The following is an 18,311-nucleotide window of genomic DNA, read 5'->3' as shown; positions in this document are numbered from 1 at the left end:
TCATGATTATATGTGACTTGGACAAGAGCAATCAAAGTTTCAAAGCAGGAATAGATTATTTTTCATAGACACAAGGGATTTCCATGGAAACGAAGATGACTGATATTAAAAGGACCATACTTGGAAGAATTTTAAATGTTTGGAATTTCCCATCTTATTTTCTCTAATTATCATCACATTCCTTTTGGTTGAGATAGTTGTCATCCACTTTTTTTTTTTTGTCATGAGGATATTTTCAGGAGTAGACCATGTCCAGATGTGTTGTGAGTGTTTTAAGATGTTCTAGAGTGGATTGTTAAATGCACATTAATAAAACATGAAGTACTTTCAACATTCACTTAACAACCACTTATTGAACATCTGGGCATGGTGCTAGGACTTAAATTCTAGTATTGCAAATGCTTAAAATATAGATTACTGGGGAAACTCCAAGAATTTTGCTGCTTTGACTTAGAGATTTATTGCATAGTTGTGTATTTCTTTGGATCTCCCAACTATCCATCAAAGACTCACATAGATAGTCTCTCTCTCTCTCTCACTTCTCCTCTCCCCCTTTCCCTCTCTCTTTGTGTTATTTCCTCCTGGTAACTTGACTAAAGAGTGTTGAGAAAACTTTTTCATGATTTAAATCTAAAAAGTTGAGTACTATTTAAACATATATGTGTGAAAGAAGACAGTATATGTGTGAAAGATATATAAGTAGCGGACATTTAATAAATGTTCCATTGGCACTCCATGTTTTCCTCCGACCTTTTTTTTGAGGTAGGGTCTCACTCTGGCCCAGGCTGACCTGGAATTCACTATGTCGTCTCAGGCTGGCCTTGAACTCATGAAGATCTTCCTTCCTCCCACCTCAGCCTCTTGAGTGCTGGGATTAAAGGTGTGCACCACCACACCCAGATTGTTCTTCCCATTTTTGTAGCTTGCATTGGATCCTGGAGTTCCTGGGTAAATCTGCAGTTAGTTCTTTTCTACACAGTACTTGTAAGTGATGTGCAAACTGCCTTCATTGATGTCTGAAAAGGAGACTCATTTTCTCTTGATAATTGGTTATACCTGTTTGGACCTAGGGGGAAATACCCTCACTATTTGGGCTCTATTAAGAGAGGGTTTGGGCTGGAGAGATGGCTTAGCAGTTAAGGCACTTGCCTGTGAAACCCAAGGACTTGGGTTTGATTCCCCAATATACATGTAAAGCCAGATACACAAGATGGCATGTGTATCTGGAGTTCACTGGAATTCATTTGCAGTGGCTGGAGGTCCTAGCACACCCACTCTCTCTCTTTCTCTCTGCCTCTTTTCTTCTTCTCTCTCTTTCAAATAAATAAATGAAATATTAAAAAAAAAGAAGGTTCAATTTGTTTCTTTCTATTTTTGGAAAGTATAAATATAGGCAGCATTTCTGCTTTCCTGGAAAGTATAGCTAAATTATAATGCTGTCCTATGAACTTATTACTGGTACTATTGATTCATTGTTCCCTAAGGATCTGATCCATTTAAACATATCATCTATCTATCATCTATGTCTATCTATCTGTCTGTCTGTCTGTCTGTCTGTCTATGTCTATGTCTATGTCTATATCTATCACCTATCTATCTACCTGTATGTATGTATGTATGCATGCATGTATCTGTGTATATATGTATGTATATCAGTCAATCATCCATCTGGTCTATCTGTCTGTCTATTTGCACATTTTCAGATAATACTGTTGAAGCTCAGAGCTTAAGTTCCAAAGCCTTGTGAAGGCAGATGCAAGGCAGGTAATCTTATGAAGTATAGCTGCAAAGCCCTCAAATAGAGAAAAACTATAGGTTAGGAATAGTAGGAAGGTCAGATTGTAGAGGGATGGAGTATTATCTAGAATAAGTAACTTATTGATTAAGTGTATTTATTTTCTCTGTTCCCAAACATAGGCAAGTGGATTTTTAGTTTTCCCTTTAACCCAAAACAAATATACTCCACATATACTCTAACTAGTTTCTTTTTCTTTTTCTTTTTCTTTTTCTTTTTTTTGGTTAGGCTTTTCAGAAGCCCACTCTTAGGTGAAAAATAATTTCTTTGTACATTGTTGTCTTGCAGCTCTTTTAAAAATATTTCATTATTGTTTATTTATTTATTAGAGAGGGAGAGAAAGAGAATATAGGAGCACCAGAGCCTCTAGCCACTGCAAACAAACTCCAGACGTCACTTTGTGCATCTGGCTTATGTGGGTTCTGGGGAATTGAACCAGGGTCCTTGTGTTTCACAGGCACGTGCCTTAACCAACCCACACCTCCTTTTGAAGTTGTTTTAGTGTCCAGATATAAGAAAAATTCACAACAACTTGGAATAACTTTAATATTTCAACCATAGGAAACTATTTGCTGTGTTGAAAATGAACTCAAGGATTGTACATATAATTATATAAATAATATGCCTTTCAGAGATCTGTATAAACAAATGTTTCAACCTTCTTTACACAACACCTTTAGCTATCTTCCAATATGTAGGGGATCTTGAAAGAGTTAGTAATTTAGATTCACCTTTTTACAATAGATGGCTCATACCACTTTCAGGAGTCATCCAGTAAATGATTTGGATTGAACTCCAGAGGACCGATCTTTTCATTTCCCTAATTTCCTGGATTTATAATTAAAATAGCCGGAGAGTTGGCCTCCTCTTTGCTGCTTTGACTTAGAGAGGTCAGTGGTCATCAGCTAGACCATGACGTGGAAGCCTCTCCTGAACAGATCGCTTGTCATCTGTGCCCTTCATCCTTGGAGGCACGGGAGATTAAAAATTTTTTTTTCTTTCTTTTTGTTTTTGTTTTTGGAGGTAGGTTCTCACTCTAGCCAGGGCTGACCTTGAATTCAATCTGTAGTTCCAGGCTGGCCTCAAACTCATGGTGATCCTCCTACTTCTTACCCCCTTATGAATGGTGTATAGTGAATCATTGTGAGCTTGATAATTCCCAAGGTTTAATTCATGGCTTAATTTACATGGTCTTACCTAAAGTATTTATTGCATAGGAATGGAGGGAGCGGGGAGATGTAGCGTAGTGGTAGAATTCTTGCCTAGCATGTGAGAAGCACTGGGTTGATTCCCTTCACAGAGGGGGGAAAGAAAAGGAAGTGGGGGAGCATTGCCTCATTGAATCTGCTTAGATTTTGGCTTGTGCCTATTTATAGTCTGCCAGTAAAATTATATGGCTTACCAGTAATGTTCATGATACATGTTTGATAGAGAAATAAGTACACTTGTGCCTTTGATACCAGCTGAATAATTCTTGGAGTTTCCTAGTTAAATGTTTGACTCTAGATGATGTGTTTTACTAGCTTATGTTTATAATTCGTAATTCTACAGAATGATTTTCAGCTAACCATAATTATAGCTAATAGCAATAATCAGAACATTACTTCAATTTGGCATTTGTTTCTGTTTGGCATGTCTAGAAACCTGCCAGACTACAAGAATAAGGTGTAATTGCTGGGTGTGTGCCATACCCAGCACTTGGGAGGTGAAGGCAAAAGGGTCAGGAGTTTAAGGCTAGCTTCAGCTACATAGTGAGTTTAAGGTCAATCTCATCTATACAAGTAATGTCCCAAACAGGCCATAAAAAAGAATAAAATAGCCAAAACTGACCAGAGGAGTCAAGAAATAGCAGAGTCAATAAGTAGCCTGCCTAGGTGAGCTTAATATATGGAATCCAATGGCCTCTCATTGTGTTTGATTTTTATATGGTGGAGGGATTCCCAACCTATTCTTTTTTCCTTTCCTTTTCTTTCTTTCTTTCTTTCTTTCTTTCTTTCTTTCTTTCTTTCTTTCTTTCTTTCTCTCTCTCTCTCTCTCTCTTTCTTTCTCCATTTCTTCTTTCTTTTTTGAGGTAGGATCTTACTCAACTCATTCTTTTTTTTTTTTTTTTTAATTTGAGAGTGACAGACATGGAGAGAAAGACAGATAGAGGGAGAGAGAGAGAATGGGCGCGCCAGGGCTTCCAGCCTCTGCGAATGAACTCCAGACGCGTGCGCCCCCTTGTGCATCTGGCTAACGTGGGCCCTGGGGAACCGAGCCTCGAACCGGGGTCCTTAGGCTTCACAGGCAAGCGCTTAACCACTAAGCCATCTCTCCAGCCCACTCAACTCATTCTTAATAAGCTGTTAGACACAGAAAATCAGTCTGACCTCCATGTGAATGAAGTGCAGCCACCTGGGTTAAGGAGAAGACTAAGTGGCTAAAGGCACTTGCTTGCAAAGCTCGCCAGCCTGGGTTTGATTCTCCAGTATCCATGTAAAGCCAGATGCACAAAGTAGCACATGCATGTGGAGTACATCTGCAGTAGCAAGAGGCCCTGGTGTGCCCATGCTTTCTCTCTCTCAAATAAATAAATAAACCTTCCAATTCTCCTTGGAAATTCAATTCTTCTTTGAAAAGCTTTTTAAATGTTTTTTTTTTTTTTAAATAATTGCTTTAGGGCTAGAGAGATGGCTTAGCAGTTAAGGTGAAGGCACTTGCCTGCAAAGCCTAAGGACCCAGATTCACTTCCCTAGTGCCCAGGTAAATCCAGATGCACAAGGTTGTACAAGCGATCCTCCTACCTCTGCCTCCTAAGTGCTGGGAGTAAAGGCATGTGCTATGATGACTGGCTATTTATTTATTTTACTTGTTGGCGCTGGGGCTTGAACCCAGGGCTTCATACATGCTAGATAAGCATAGTACCACTGAGCTATGCACTCAGTCCTGAGGCACAAAAGTTTTTTTTAAATATTTTTTGTCTGATTTTCTTATTTGTTCCTTGGAAAATCCATCCATATATATCATATTTTGATCATATAGGTACCCTCATTACCTTCTCTTAACCCCTCTCACTCCTGCTGAACTACTTCTTCCCACCACTTACCAGTGGTGGCGATACCGCTGAAGAGAATGACTCCCACTTCCCCAGCAGTCATTAGCTCCCCTTTGCTCCTTGGGAAGGGGTGGGTCAGGTTTAATGAGCCTCTCCCCGCTCCCTGATGAAGTGTTGACTGCCCTGTCTTGTGCATCTCTTGTACAGGTAACCACAGCTGCAGCACAGGTTTTTATCGACGTCCGGTTTGCCTCATTTTTTGTTGTGGCTTGTGCTTTGGGCGTCATATCTGGGAAAGCACTGCGTAATCCAAGGTTTTGACTGTTTATTGTTATGTTTTCTTCTAAGAGTCTTACTTACAGTGTGGCTCTTTCACTCTGTTTAGGTCTTTGCTCTATTTTGGCTAACTTTTGTGCAGGTTGTGAAGTTGGGCTCCACGTTTGTTCCTTTGCTTGTAAGGATATCAAGTTGCCCCAGTACCATTTGTTGAAAAGACCATCTTTCCCCTTTGAATCGTCTTGGCGCTCTCAGTGATCTTGTGAAAATTTCTGGTGACATCATCCCATTAAAGGAGTTTCATGAGTTTTTGACAAGGAGTAAGAGGAAAACGAGGTTTTTGTCACCCCTTGACAATTTACCTAATGAGCTTTGAAAACATAACCTAGAGACAGCATTTTCCAGAGTCATGGAGGAACCTGCTAACCTCCTCTGCATGTGGCTAGACATGTACTTGCAGTAGAATCAGGTAGAGCTTCCTCTGTATTTCTCCGGTTCTTCAAGCTAAGCTGGCAATAAGGCTCTTTTCATGTGTTAACATACCTCATCTCTGTTCACTCTGAGTCTTCTGAGCACTGAGGTGCTGAGAAATGATGTGGCAGCATCACCATTCTGCTACCTTAATGCTTCTAATAGGAGCTGCTACCACCTGACTAACTCTACAAATATGTACAATTCCACTTTCACAAATGTTTGGATGGCAATGAGGTCATTGCAGTAAGACATATGTTTTTAAAATCTGGTTATTTGTCTTATGCTTCTTTACTAGTTTATTTTGTTTGGCACCTTCCTTAGTCCTTGGGTTTTGGGTTAGAAGTATCCCCTTTGCAAGGACCTCTATCAGAAAAGTATTAAATTATTCCTTTCTATGTTGAGTATAGAACATTTCTGATACTGGTAGACAAAGTAACTTCTCTGGAATTTTTAGTTTAGCCACTTTGTTTTTGTCCCACGGTGTCAGCTCCAAATATTGATGATTTTGCAAGAAATGTATACTTTTACCATATTGAGTGGAAATTTGTAAAATGAGAGGAAATTTGTCTCAAAATAGATATAGGCATGGCTCTGTTTTCCTTTGGGCTCACCTAAATCTCTGAATGTGTTTCATCCATGATTTGTCTGATTTTTGTTGTTGTTGTGCCCTTCAGGCGTGACATGGCCATTGCCAGCTCAAAGTCAAAGAACCTGTGATTATTCTCAGGAGATCTTCAAAATAAAATATTCAGCCTATTAAAACTCCCATGTAGAAGGAGGCAGGGGCCAGGCGTGGTGGCGCACGCCTTTAATCCCAGCACTCGGGAGGCAGAGGTAGGAGGATCACCGTGAGTTCAAGGCCACCCTGAGACTACAGAGTGAATTCCAGGTCAGCCTGGACCAGAGTGAGACCCTACCTCGAAAAACAAAACAAAAAACAAAACAAAACAAAACAAAAAAAAAAAAAAGAAGGAGGCAGGGAAGGTCATCAGGCCATCACCTGAGATTGTAGCCACTTGTACCTACTCCAGATGCATATGGCCTTGGAAGATGCTAGAGTACGTAGGGGCTGGAAGGTTGACTGAAGGGGCTATTCTGTGTGCCGCTTTCAGTCATGTGGTCCCTCAGTTTTGGGGGGTGGTGCTTCGGTGTTGCACCTAGTTTTGGATCATCTCCTATAAGTAGCACTTGCCCATACTCCTGGAAGGAAGCCCAGCAAACATTGATTTACCAAGCTGGATTTGGATTGAAGTCTGACTTTGGTCTGTTGCCAGTGCTGTCTCTGGGGTAAGTAAATATTCATGTTTCCCGAGGAGAAGTTAACATACTACTTTCCTCATGTATTATTTTAAACCTTTTATATTGAGTAGTGACTTGAAGTTGTGAAAACTTTTATTGTGAAGGAAAGTTATCTGGGTAGAAAAAAAAAACTTTTGTAGTCATATAGCATAAAAACTGTTCTTATCTACACAGGAAGCTGGAATGGATCTAGGCAAAATTTAGAAAGATTTGTCCTAGGTAAAGCTAGATAGTAAGGAAGCTTTAATTTTAGAATAGCAACCCTGATTTTCAGAGCTTTTATTCCCTCTCTGCTTAAGTTCCTCTCAGTTTCTTGTAAGCCTTTTAGATGTCCAGTGACCTTAATTTGAGTTGCTTATGTGTAGGAACATCCATTCTTCCAGACTTTGTATTCCATTCTTTCATGGTAGTCTGCTAAATAGAGAAACCAATTTTTAAAAAATATTTTATTTTTATTTATTTATTTGAAAGAGGAAGGGAGGGAGGGAAGAAGGGAGAGGGAAGGGGAATATATAAGGGCATTCCAGGGCCTCCAGCCACTGGAAACTAACTCCAGATGCATGTGCCAACCTTGTGCATCTGGCTTATGTGGGTCCTGGGGAGTTGAACCTGGGTCTTTTGGCTTTGCAGACAAGTGCCTTAATCACTAAGCCATCTCTCCAGCCTAAGAAACCATTTCCAATGTTGAAGTTAACAGCTGCTAATGTCTTAAATAAGTTCATTATCTTAAGCAGAAAGGCTGACTAGCTTGAGCATTTCATATGTTTGCCAGCAATTGAGACAAATGGGTTGGACAGATCTTTAGGAACCTACAGTCACATCATATAACATCATATGTACATCATTTTGAAAGGTTGAGGGGTTTAGACACATCTATAAAAGAACAAGCAGGTATTAGATTAATTCTAATAGCTTGTTCTTTATGGTTCAGATTTCCTCTTTTATCTGTATTCTCATCAACTTTTTTTTTTTTTTTTTTCGAGGTAGGGTCTCACTCTGGCTCAGGCTGACCTGGAATTCACTGTGTAGTCTCAGGGTGGCCTCGAACTCTTGGCGATCCTCCTACCTCTGCCTTCCGAGTGCTGGGATTAAAGGCGTGCGCCACCACGTCCGGCTTCTCATCAACTTTTATAGATTTCTGTACATGATGATTTGACATCCATTAATCACAGAGCTAACCCAAGGCCAAAAATTGTTTTTTTTTCTTTTCACAATTTTTATTAACATTTTCCATGATTATGAAAAATATCCCATGGTAATATCGTACCTCCCCCCCACTTTCCCCTTTGAAATTCCATTCTCCATCATATTACCTCCCCATCTCAATCATTGTACTTACACATATATACAATACCAACCTATTAAGTACCCTCCTCCCTTCCTTTCTCTTCCCTTTATATCTCCTTTTTAACTTACTGGCCTCTGCTACTAAGTATTTTCCTTCTCATGCAGAAGCCCAATCATCTGTAGCTAGGATCCACATATGAGGGAGAACATGTGGCTCTTGGCTTTCTGGGCCTGGGTTACCTCACTTAGTATAATCCTTTCCAGATCCATCCATTTTTCTGCAAATTTCATAACTTCATTTTTCTTTACCGCTGAGTAGAACTCCATTGTATAAATGTGCCACATCTTCATTATCGACTCATCAGTTGAGGGACATCTAGGCTGGTTCCATTTCCCAGCTATTATAAATTGAGCAGCAATAAACATGGTTGAGCACGTACTTCTAAGGGAATGAGATGAGTCCTTAGGATATATACCTAGGAGTGCTATAGCTGGGTCATATGGTAGATCAATCTTTAGCTGTTTTAGGAACCTCCACAAAAATTGTTTTTATTTTCTGTATGATCTAGGTTTCATGGGGTTGTGAAGGCCATATTTCAAGTACATTGTCTCAACTTCTGTGGTTTGCTTTCTGCCTGACAGGGAACATTGTCACTTGGTGACTTTTGCCACTGTGTAATAAAGGCATAGCCTTCTCCCCTTGGTCTCTGTATGTATTATAAGTCCATGTGATTTTTGCCTGGAATGGTATGCCTCTTGTTTCTGGGAAACACACTTTTTTTTTTGAGGTAGGATCTCGTTCTAGTCCAGGCTGACCTGAAATTCACTATGTATTCTCAGGTTGGCCTCAAACTCATGGCAATCCTCCTACCTCTGCCTCTGAAGTGCTGGATTAAAGACATGTGCCACCACACCCTGCTCACACACCTCTTTTAATATCACTCAGTCTTGTCTATAAATCAATTCCTAGGTACCTTATAGAGCTACCTCTTTTGTAAGTTTAAACATACTATTTCAGGTTGTCACCTTGGGATGCTTATTGTTTCCATTGACTCTTGCTTATGGTGGATCATTTTCTTGTGTGTTTCAGTTTTTGTTACATTGTTTTGAGACAGGGTCTTACTGGGTAGCCAAGACTAACCTGGAAGTCATTTTTCTCCTGCTTCCGCTACCTGAGTGCAGGGCTTACAGGCATGCATTATGCCTGGCTGTGTCCCAGTTTCCCTTAGGGTAAACTCAACTCTCCTCTCCTCTCCTCTCCTCTCCTCTCCTCTCCTCTCCTCTCCTCTCCTCTCCTCTCCTCTCCTCTCCTCTCCTCTCCTCTCCTCTCCTCTCCTCTCCTCTCCTCTCCTCTCCTCTCCTCTTCTCAACTCTCCTCTCCTCTCCTCTCCTCTCTTCTCCTCTCCTCAACTCTCCTCTCCTCTCCTCTTCTCAACTTTCCTCTCCTCTCCTCTCCTCTCCTCTCCTCTTCCCAACTTTCCTCTCCTCCCCTCCCCTCCCCTCCCCTCCCCTCCCCTCCCCTCTCCTCTCCTCTCCACTAATAAATCACATGGTCTAACCTCAGTGACATACTTCCTCCAGCAAGACTTCACCTTTCAAAGGCTACACCAGCTTGGAATGAAGTATAAGGCCTCAATAACAAACACGTGAGACTGTGGGGAGATATTTTACAACCAAACCACCTTACTTGACAGGTCAGTTGTGTAGACTAGGTAAGACTGTTGATGCCTTTTTCTCCCCTAGCAGCTTGCAGGACGCCTTCTAGCACCGTGAAAGCTACCCAGAAGGGAGGGAGCTTTCAGCTCAGTTCTGGCTTGATTTCTCTGTGTCCTGCAGCTGACGTAGGCATCTTCAGCAATGGGTCTTATCAGGGGTTTTGGTGGGCAACCAAGAGCAGTGGTGATAGCCAATATTATCTTGGAGGGCTTCAGGGCCTTTCCTGACCAACAACTCATAGGGAAGTATCCCAAGTGTGGCATTGGGAGTTTTGCTTAATAGCCTATGGCTCCTGGGAGTAGCATTATCTATCCATACCTCTACTCAAACTGTGAACAGATTGTATTTAATTAGCTTACCAAGAAGTAGATTTCTTTTTTTTTCTTTTTAAGAATGTATTTTATTTTTGACAAGTTTTATACATGTATACATTGTAATTTGATTATATTCACCTGAAGGGTTAATGACTTTCCCTGAAAACCAGATGGAACTAAAGGGTTAATGATTGTCCCTAAGACTAAAAGGTCCTGAAGAAACATCAGAGGCATTCAGTCCCAGACAAGCCTGACAACTCCCCTGATTGATAAACTTCCCTTAATTCAGAAGGCCTTGAAGGAACAGAAACCATCTGGGGTATCTTTCCTAGACAGTTTTGCTGAAAAACCTTATTCTGAGCAAGGGTACAAATAACCACAGTTCCTTATCTATTTCCCTTGGACCTGCACCCGATCCAGTCTATTTTTCTTAGGATCCTCCTTATAAGCTTGCACCTAGCCTAGCTCAGTGTTTCAGCTGGAAGGCTACAGCCCCTCCCTGTGAAGAAGTAGATTTCCCTTGGCCTTTACATATATCCTTAGTTTTAGTTAACTCTGCCCCCTCCTCTCTTCCTCTCCTCCTCATCTCCTTTGTCTGAAGTAGTCTATGGAATCTTGATTGTATATTTAACTTTCAGAAGAGTTTGGTATTTGCTCTTGTCAGGTGACTCAGAGTTATCACCAACCCAAGATGTCAACAACAGGAAAAGACAACTAACCTTTACATCTTTCTGAGGTAGACAGCAGTTTGTTAATTTATTATTATTTTTTTTTCATTAAGGATTCTGGCTTTATGCAGGGAGTTCTGCTCCAACCCTCTGTTGCTAGGAGAGGGTCTAGTGTTAAGGATCCAGTATCTATTCTCTATGTGATTGTTAAAATCGGAAGTTAGCTGTGAGGGCCTGTTTCCTGGTTTTAAAAATCATTCCTCAATGCAAGAACTCTTTTGTCTCTTTCATGCACTAAGAATTTCTTTTGATATCTTGTCAGCTCAGATATGAATTTAAAAATGCCTCCTCTTATCCAGCTGCTGGGTGTGGCAGTGCACACCTTTAATTCCAGCACTCAGGAGGCAGAGGTAGGAGGATCAGTGTGAGTTCGAGGCCACCCTGAGAATACAGAGTGAATTCTAGGTCAGCCTGGGCTAGAGTGAGACCCTACCTCTAAAAACCAAAACCAAAACCAAACCAAACCAAACCAAACAAAAAAAACCCTCTTGCTTTATCTAGAACTTTTTAGCTGTTTGCAGCAGTGTACAGAGCTCATAAAATTTAATCTACTGTGTTGTCAGAGTCAGAAATCAAATGAGCAAAACAAAAAAGTGGAAGGATTGTTGTACTTGATGTCAGAGCTGTTTAACCAAATTTATATTGCTATAAAGTGGAATATGAGATATAATGAGAGTAAAAATGCTCTGGAAGGCAGCTATGCTCACCACTATACCACCAACACCATGCAAGAGTAAAAATACTTTGCAAGCTTATGGAAAAATAACAATTGAATCATGTAAATAAAGCTCAAGAATATTTGAAAAATCTGGTCTGAAAATCATTAAGGATATGTATATCCATTGATATAATTTCAGTATTTCATCATTTTTGACATTTAAGCACTACAGTTTTGTATGTATACTAGTTACTTTCATGTCTCCATGACCATAGTTCCTGACAGAAACAACTTTAGGGAGGAAAAATTTACTTTGGCTCATGGTTTCAGAAGATTGCAAGGGAAGCATAATGTAACAGTTCAGTTCAAGGTGGCAGGATCATGTGGCAGAGGCTGTTCATATCTTGGCAGGTCAGGAAGCAGAGAGCATGACAGGAACCACAGGCTCAGTGTAATCTTCAAGAGTCTGCCCTTAGTGACCCACAAAAGTGACCCACAAAAAGCCAGCTGGGCCTTACCTTCCAAAGTTTACAAACCTTCTCCAAAGAGCTGGGAAACAGGTGTTCAAATGGCAAGCCTGTGCAAACATTTCACACTTAAGCAATAACATTACACACATGTGTGCATGTGCACACACACACACACACACACACACACACACATGCCTGGCCTTCAAAGGCTCATGCTATCTCATAATACAGAATACATGTAGTCCAACTTTAAGAGTTTCCAAGGTCCATAGTCTATTGAATTTCTACAAAGTAAGCTCAGCTCTGAGCCCCTATAAAATCAAAGAGTGTTACATACTTCCAGTACACAATGACACAGAATAAACATTTCCATTCCAAAAGGGAGGGATAAGGTCATCGAAAGGAGAACAGTTTAAAGCCCAGATGGTTCAATCATGAGTCTCTGTTGCCAGCGTGGAGCTACAGGATTTGGTGTTTGCCCTAATGGGTTTTGGTCTTGCTTTGGTCTGATCTTTCCTTGCTATGCCCCCATAGCAAAGAAAAAAGTAAGGACTTTTGGGAATGGAAATGTTTACTTTGTGCCATTGTATAATGGAAATATATAACTTGTTTATTACTTAAAAAATTATTTGGGCTGGGGTAATGGCTTAGTGATTAAGGTGTTTGCCTGCGAAGCCTAAGGACCCTGGTTCTATTCCCCATGGCCCGTGTAAGCCAGACGGACAAGGGACACATGTGTCTGGAGTTTGTTTGCAGTGGCTCAAGGCCCTGGCATGTCCACTCTCTCTATTTACCTCTGTCTCTCTCTCAAATAAATAAATAAATAAATAAAATATTTTAAAAATTATATATTTGTGTGCAAGTGTGTAAGGGGGAATGAGAGTGGATGTGCCAAAGCCTCCTGCCACTGCACATGAATTCCATACACATGCACTACTTTGTGCATCTGGCTTTAGTTGGGTAGTGGGGAGTCAATCTTGGGTCTTCAGGCTTTATAAGCAAGCACCTTTGACCACTGAGCAATCTCTCCAACCCCTGTTTATTACTTTTATAGAAGCTTTCAGTTAAGCAGTTGCTTTGAGTCTTAGAAGACACTTTGGATGTTGAACAGTGTTGGGATTATTTTAAGTGGGGACTTTTGAAGTTGGAATGAGTTTTGCATCATTTGGCATGAGTCTAGGGGGGCAATTGGTAGAAGATTATGTCTTAAAAGTATGGGCTGGAGAGATGGCTTAGAGTGTGGGCTTAGAGATGGTTAAGGCACTTGCCTGTGAAGGCTAAGAACTCATGTTCAAATCTCCAGGTCCCACATAGCCAGATGCACAGTGACACAAATGCACAATGTGGCACATGCACACAAGAGGGTGCACACATCTGGAGTTTGTAGCAGCTGAAGGCCCTGGTGCACCCATTCTCTCTCTATGCCTCTTTCTCTCTCACTCTCAAAATAAATACTAATAATAAAGTATTATGTTTGGATATTAAGTTGACATGGATGACCAATATCTGCTGATTTTTTGTTTTGTTTTGTTTTTTTTAGGTAGGGTCCTGCTCTAGCTTACGCTGACCAGTAATTCACTATGTAGTCTCAGGCTGGCCTTGCACTGAAAACTGGAGTCCTCATGCTCAGGAAAGTTCTGTGCTCTGTGCATGTGTGTGCATGCGTGTATGAATATATGTGTGTGTTTTCAGACAGTCTTGCTATGTATACAAGACTGGCCTCAAAGTCTCCATCTCCCTGCCCCAGCTTCTGGAGTACTGATGTTATAGAGAAGTGTCACCAATCCTGGTTGTTGTTTTCTAGTGCATCCCAAGCAACTTACGTCTTCAAACTGACTCCGTGTTGGGTGTGGCGGCTGCACTTGGTCCTGAGGGATCCTGTGAACCGCTTCTTTCCGTGTCACACTAAAAACATGATCACCAAATCTGAGACACTCTGAAAGCCTTTCAAACTAAGCGACAAATGTTAGGCACTTTTATGCTTCAAATCAGTTTGATGATCTGTTATTAGTTTTGGAATTCATGGTTTGGCATTTTGTTTTTGTTTTGATTTTTTTTGTGTGATAAAAGTCCCCCCCCCATGTGAGTGAAATCAGAGTTAAGGCAAAGTGTGAGACATGTACTTTCTCTTCTAGCTCCCATACTTTCTTCTTTTGAAAAGTTTTTAGAAAAAGTTAATAAATTATTGTCAATCCACCACCTGGAAATAATGGGTGTCAATATTTTATAGTATCTCTTTGAAATCTTTAAAAAGATTTTGTTTTGATCATTTTCTAGTACTTATTTTCATGAATAATTATAAATAATTATAAATAAAGCCTTCATAACACACTGTTTTTTTTTTTTTTTTATTTTTTAAATTTTTTAATTTTTATTAACATTTTCCATGATTACAAAAAAAAAATCCCATGGTAATTCCCTCCCTCCCCCCACCGACACTTTCCCCTTTGAAATTCCATTCTCCATCATATTACCTCCCCATCTCAATCATTGTACTTACATACATACAATATCAACCTATTAAGTACCCTCCTCCCTTCCTTTCTCTTCCCTTTATGTCTCCTTTTTTTTTTTTTTTTTTTTTAATTTTTATTAACATTTTCCATGATTATAAAATATATCCCATGGTAATTCCCTCCCTCCCCACCCCCACACTTTCCCGTTTGAAATTCCATTCTCAATCATATTACCTCCCCATTACAATCATTGTAATTACATATATACAATATCAACCTATTAAGTATCCTCCTCCCTTCCTTTCTCCACCCTTTATGTCTCCTTTTCAACTTACTGGCCTCTGCTACTAAGTATTTTCATTTTCACACAGAAGCCCAGTCATCTGTAGCTAGGATCCCCATATGAGGGAGAACATGTGGCGCTTGGCTTTCTGGGCCTGGGTTACCTGACTTAGTATAATACTTTCCAGGTCCATCCATTTTTCTGCAAATTTCATAACTTCATTTTTCTTTACCGCTGAGTAGAACTCCATTGTATAAATGTACCACATCTTCATTATCCACTCATCTGTTGAGGGACATCTAGGCTGGTTCCATTTCCCAGCTATTATAAATTGAGCAGCAATAAACATGGTTGAGCATGTACTTCTAAGGAAATGAGATGAGTCCTTTGGATATATGCCTAGGAGTGCTATAGCTGGGTCATATGGTAGATCAATCTCTAGCTGCTTTAGGAACCTCCACACTGATTTCCACAATGGCTGGACCAGATTGCATTCCCACCAGCAGTGCAGAAGGGTTCCTTTTTTTCCACATCCCCGCCAACATTTATGATCATTTGTTTTCATGATGGTGGCCAATCTGACAGGAGTGAGATGGAATCTCAATGTAGTTTTAATCTGCATTTCCCTGATGACTAGTGACGTAGAACATTTTTTTAGGTGCTTATATGCCATTCGTATTTCTTCCTTTGAGAACTCTCTATTTAGCTCCTTAGCCCATTTTTTGATTGGCCTGTTTGATTCCTTATTAGTTAACTTTTTGAGTTCTTTGTATATCCTAGATATTAATCCTTTATCAGATATATAGCTGGCGAAGATTTTTTCCCATTCTGTAGGTTGCCTCTTTGCTTTTTTCACTGTGTCCTTTGCGGTGCAAAATCTTTGTAATTTCATTAGGTCCCAGTGGTTAATCTGTGGTTTTATTGCCTGAGCAATTGGGGTTGTATTTAGAAAGTCTTTGCCAAGACCAATATGTTGGAGGGTTTCCCCTACTTTTTCCTCTAGCAGTTTCAAAGTTTCCGGTCTGATGTTAAGGTCTTTAATCCATTTGGACTTAATTCTTGTGCATGGCGAGAGAGAAGAATCTATTTTCATCCTTCTGCAGATATTTATCCAGTTTTCAAAACACCATTTGTTGAAGAGGCTGTCTCTTCTCCAATGAGTATTTTTGGCATTTTTATCGAATATCAGGTGGCTATAGCTACTTGGGCTTACATCTGGGTCCTCTATTCTGTTCCACTGATCTACATGTCTGTTTTTGTGCCAGTACCATGCTGTTTTTGTTACTATGGCTCTGTAGTATAGGTTAAAATCAGGTATGGTGATACCACCAGCCTCTTTTTTGTTGCTCAGTATTATTTTAGATATTCGAGGTTTTTTATGATTCCAAATGAATTTTTGGATTGTTTTTTCTATTTCCATGAAGAAAGCCTTTGGAATTTTGATAGGGATTGCATTAAATGTGTAGATTGCTTTAGGTAAGATTGCCATTTTCACGATATTGATTCTCCCAAGCCAGGAACAAGGGATGTTTCTCCACTTTCTAGTGTCTTCTGCAATTTCTCGCTTGAGTGTCTTAAAGTTCTCATTGTATAGATTCTTTACTTCCTTAGTTAGGTTTATTCCAAGGTATTTTATTTTTTTTGATGCAATTGTGAATGGGAGTGATTCTCTGATTTCATCCTCTGTGTGTTTGTTGTTAGCATATATGAAGGCTACTGATTTCTGTGTATTTATTTTGTATCCTGCTACATTGCTGTAGGTTTTGATTAGCTCTAACAGCTTGCTAGTAGAGTCTTTAGGGTCCTTTATGTATAGAATCATGTCATCTGCAAATAGTGATAACTTGATTTCTTCCTTTCCAATTTGTATCCCTTTTATGTGTGTCTCTTGCCTTATTGCTATGGCTAAGACTTCCAAAACTATATTAAATAGAAGTGGAGACAGTGGACACCCTTGTCTTGTTTCTGATTTTAGTGGAAAAGCTTCCAGTTTTTCCCCATTTAGTAATATGTTGGCTGTAGGCTTGTCATAAATAGCCTTTATTATATTGAGATATGTTCCTTCTATTCCCAGTCTCTGTAGGACTTTTATCATGAAGGGATGTTGGATTTTGTCAAATGCTTTCTCTGCATCTAATGAGATGATCATGTGATTTTTGTCCTTCAACCCATTTATGTAATGTATTACATTTATAGATTTGCGTATGTTGAACCATCCCTGCATCTCTGGGATAAAGCCTACTTGGTCAGGGTGAATGATCTTTTTGATATACTCTTGTATTCTGTTTGCCAATATTTTGTTGAGAATTTTTGCATCTATGTTCATGAGGGAGATTGGTCTGTAATTTTCTTTTTTTGTTCTATCTTTGCCTGGTTTTGGTATCAGGGTGATGCTGGCCTCATAGAAGGAGTTTGGTAGGATTCCTTCTTTTTCTATTTCCTGGAAAAGCTTAAGAAGCAATGGTGTTAGCTCTTCCTTAAAAGTCTGGTAAAATTCAGCAGTGAATCCATCCGGGCCTGGGCTTTTTTTAGTTGGGAGATTATTGATAACTGCTCGGATCTCCATGTTTGTTATAGGTCTATTTAAGTGATTAATCTCATTTTGATTTAATTTAGGTAGGTCATATAGATCAAGGAAATCATCCATTTCTTTCAGATTTTCATACTTTGTGGAGTATATGCTTTTATAGTATGTCCCTATAATTTTTTGAATTTCTCTGGAATCTGTTGTGATGTTACCTTGTTCATCTCTGATTTTATTAATTTGTGTCTCTTCTCTCTTTCTTTTGGTCAGATTTGCTAAGGGTTTATCAATCTTGTTTATCCTTTCAAAGAACCAACTCTTTGTTTCATTAATTCTTTGGATTGTTCTTTTTGTTTCTATTTCATTAATTTCTGCCCTAATCTTTATTATTTCTTCCCGTCTACTACTTTTTGGTTTGCCTTGTTCTTCTTTTTCCAAGGCTTTAAGGCGAAGCATTAGGTCGTTTACTTGCGACCTTTCTAATTTCTTAATATAGGCACTTAAGGCTATAAATTTACCTCTTAGAACTGCCTTCATTGTGTCCCAGAGATTTTGGTATGTTGTGTTCTCATTATCATTTGACTCTATAAATTTTTTGATTTCCTTTTTGATTTCTTCATTGACCCACTCATCATTTAGTAGTGTATTGTTTAGCTTCCATGATTTTGTGTATGCTCTATAGCCTTTCTTGCTACTGATTTGTAGTTTAATTCCATTGTGGTCAGATAGAATGCAAGGAATTATTTCAATTTTCCTGAATTTGTTAAGATTTGCTTTGTGTCCTAATATATGGTCTATTTTAGAGAATGTTCCATGTGCTGCTGAAAAGAATGTATATTCTGCAGCCTTTGGATGAAATGTCCTGTATATATCTGTTAGGTCCATATCTTCTATGACCTCATTTAGTCCAGATGCCTCTCTGTTTATTCTTTCCCTGGATGACCTGTCAATTGATGAGAGTGGGGTGTTAAAGTCACCCACCACCACCGTGTTTGGT

The 18,311-nt window shown here is 39.6% G+C and overlaps 1 protein-coding gene across 1 annotated transcript in view; it reads left to right on the top strand.

Moving 5' to 3' along the window:
- Positions 1-18,311, top strand: part of Gpr176 (G protein-coupled receptor 176) — a 131,390-nt gene that overhangs the window by 1,142 nt on the left and 111,937 nt on the right. The gene's annotated exons all lie outside the window — the stretch shown is intronic.

Source organism: Jaculus jaculus, chromosome 8 (assembly GCF_020740685.1).
Source record: "Jaculus jaculus isolate mJacJac1 chromosome 8, mJacJac1.mat.Y.cur, whole genome shotgun sequence".
In the NCBI taxonomy this organism is placed as follows: domain Eukaryota; kingdom Metazoa; phylum Chordata; class Mammalia; order Rodentia; family Dipodidae; genus Jaculus; species Jaculus jaculus.
This window is presented reverse-complemented; position numbering and strand designations above follow the sequence as displayed.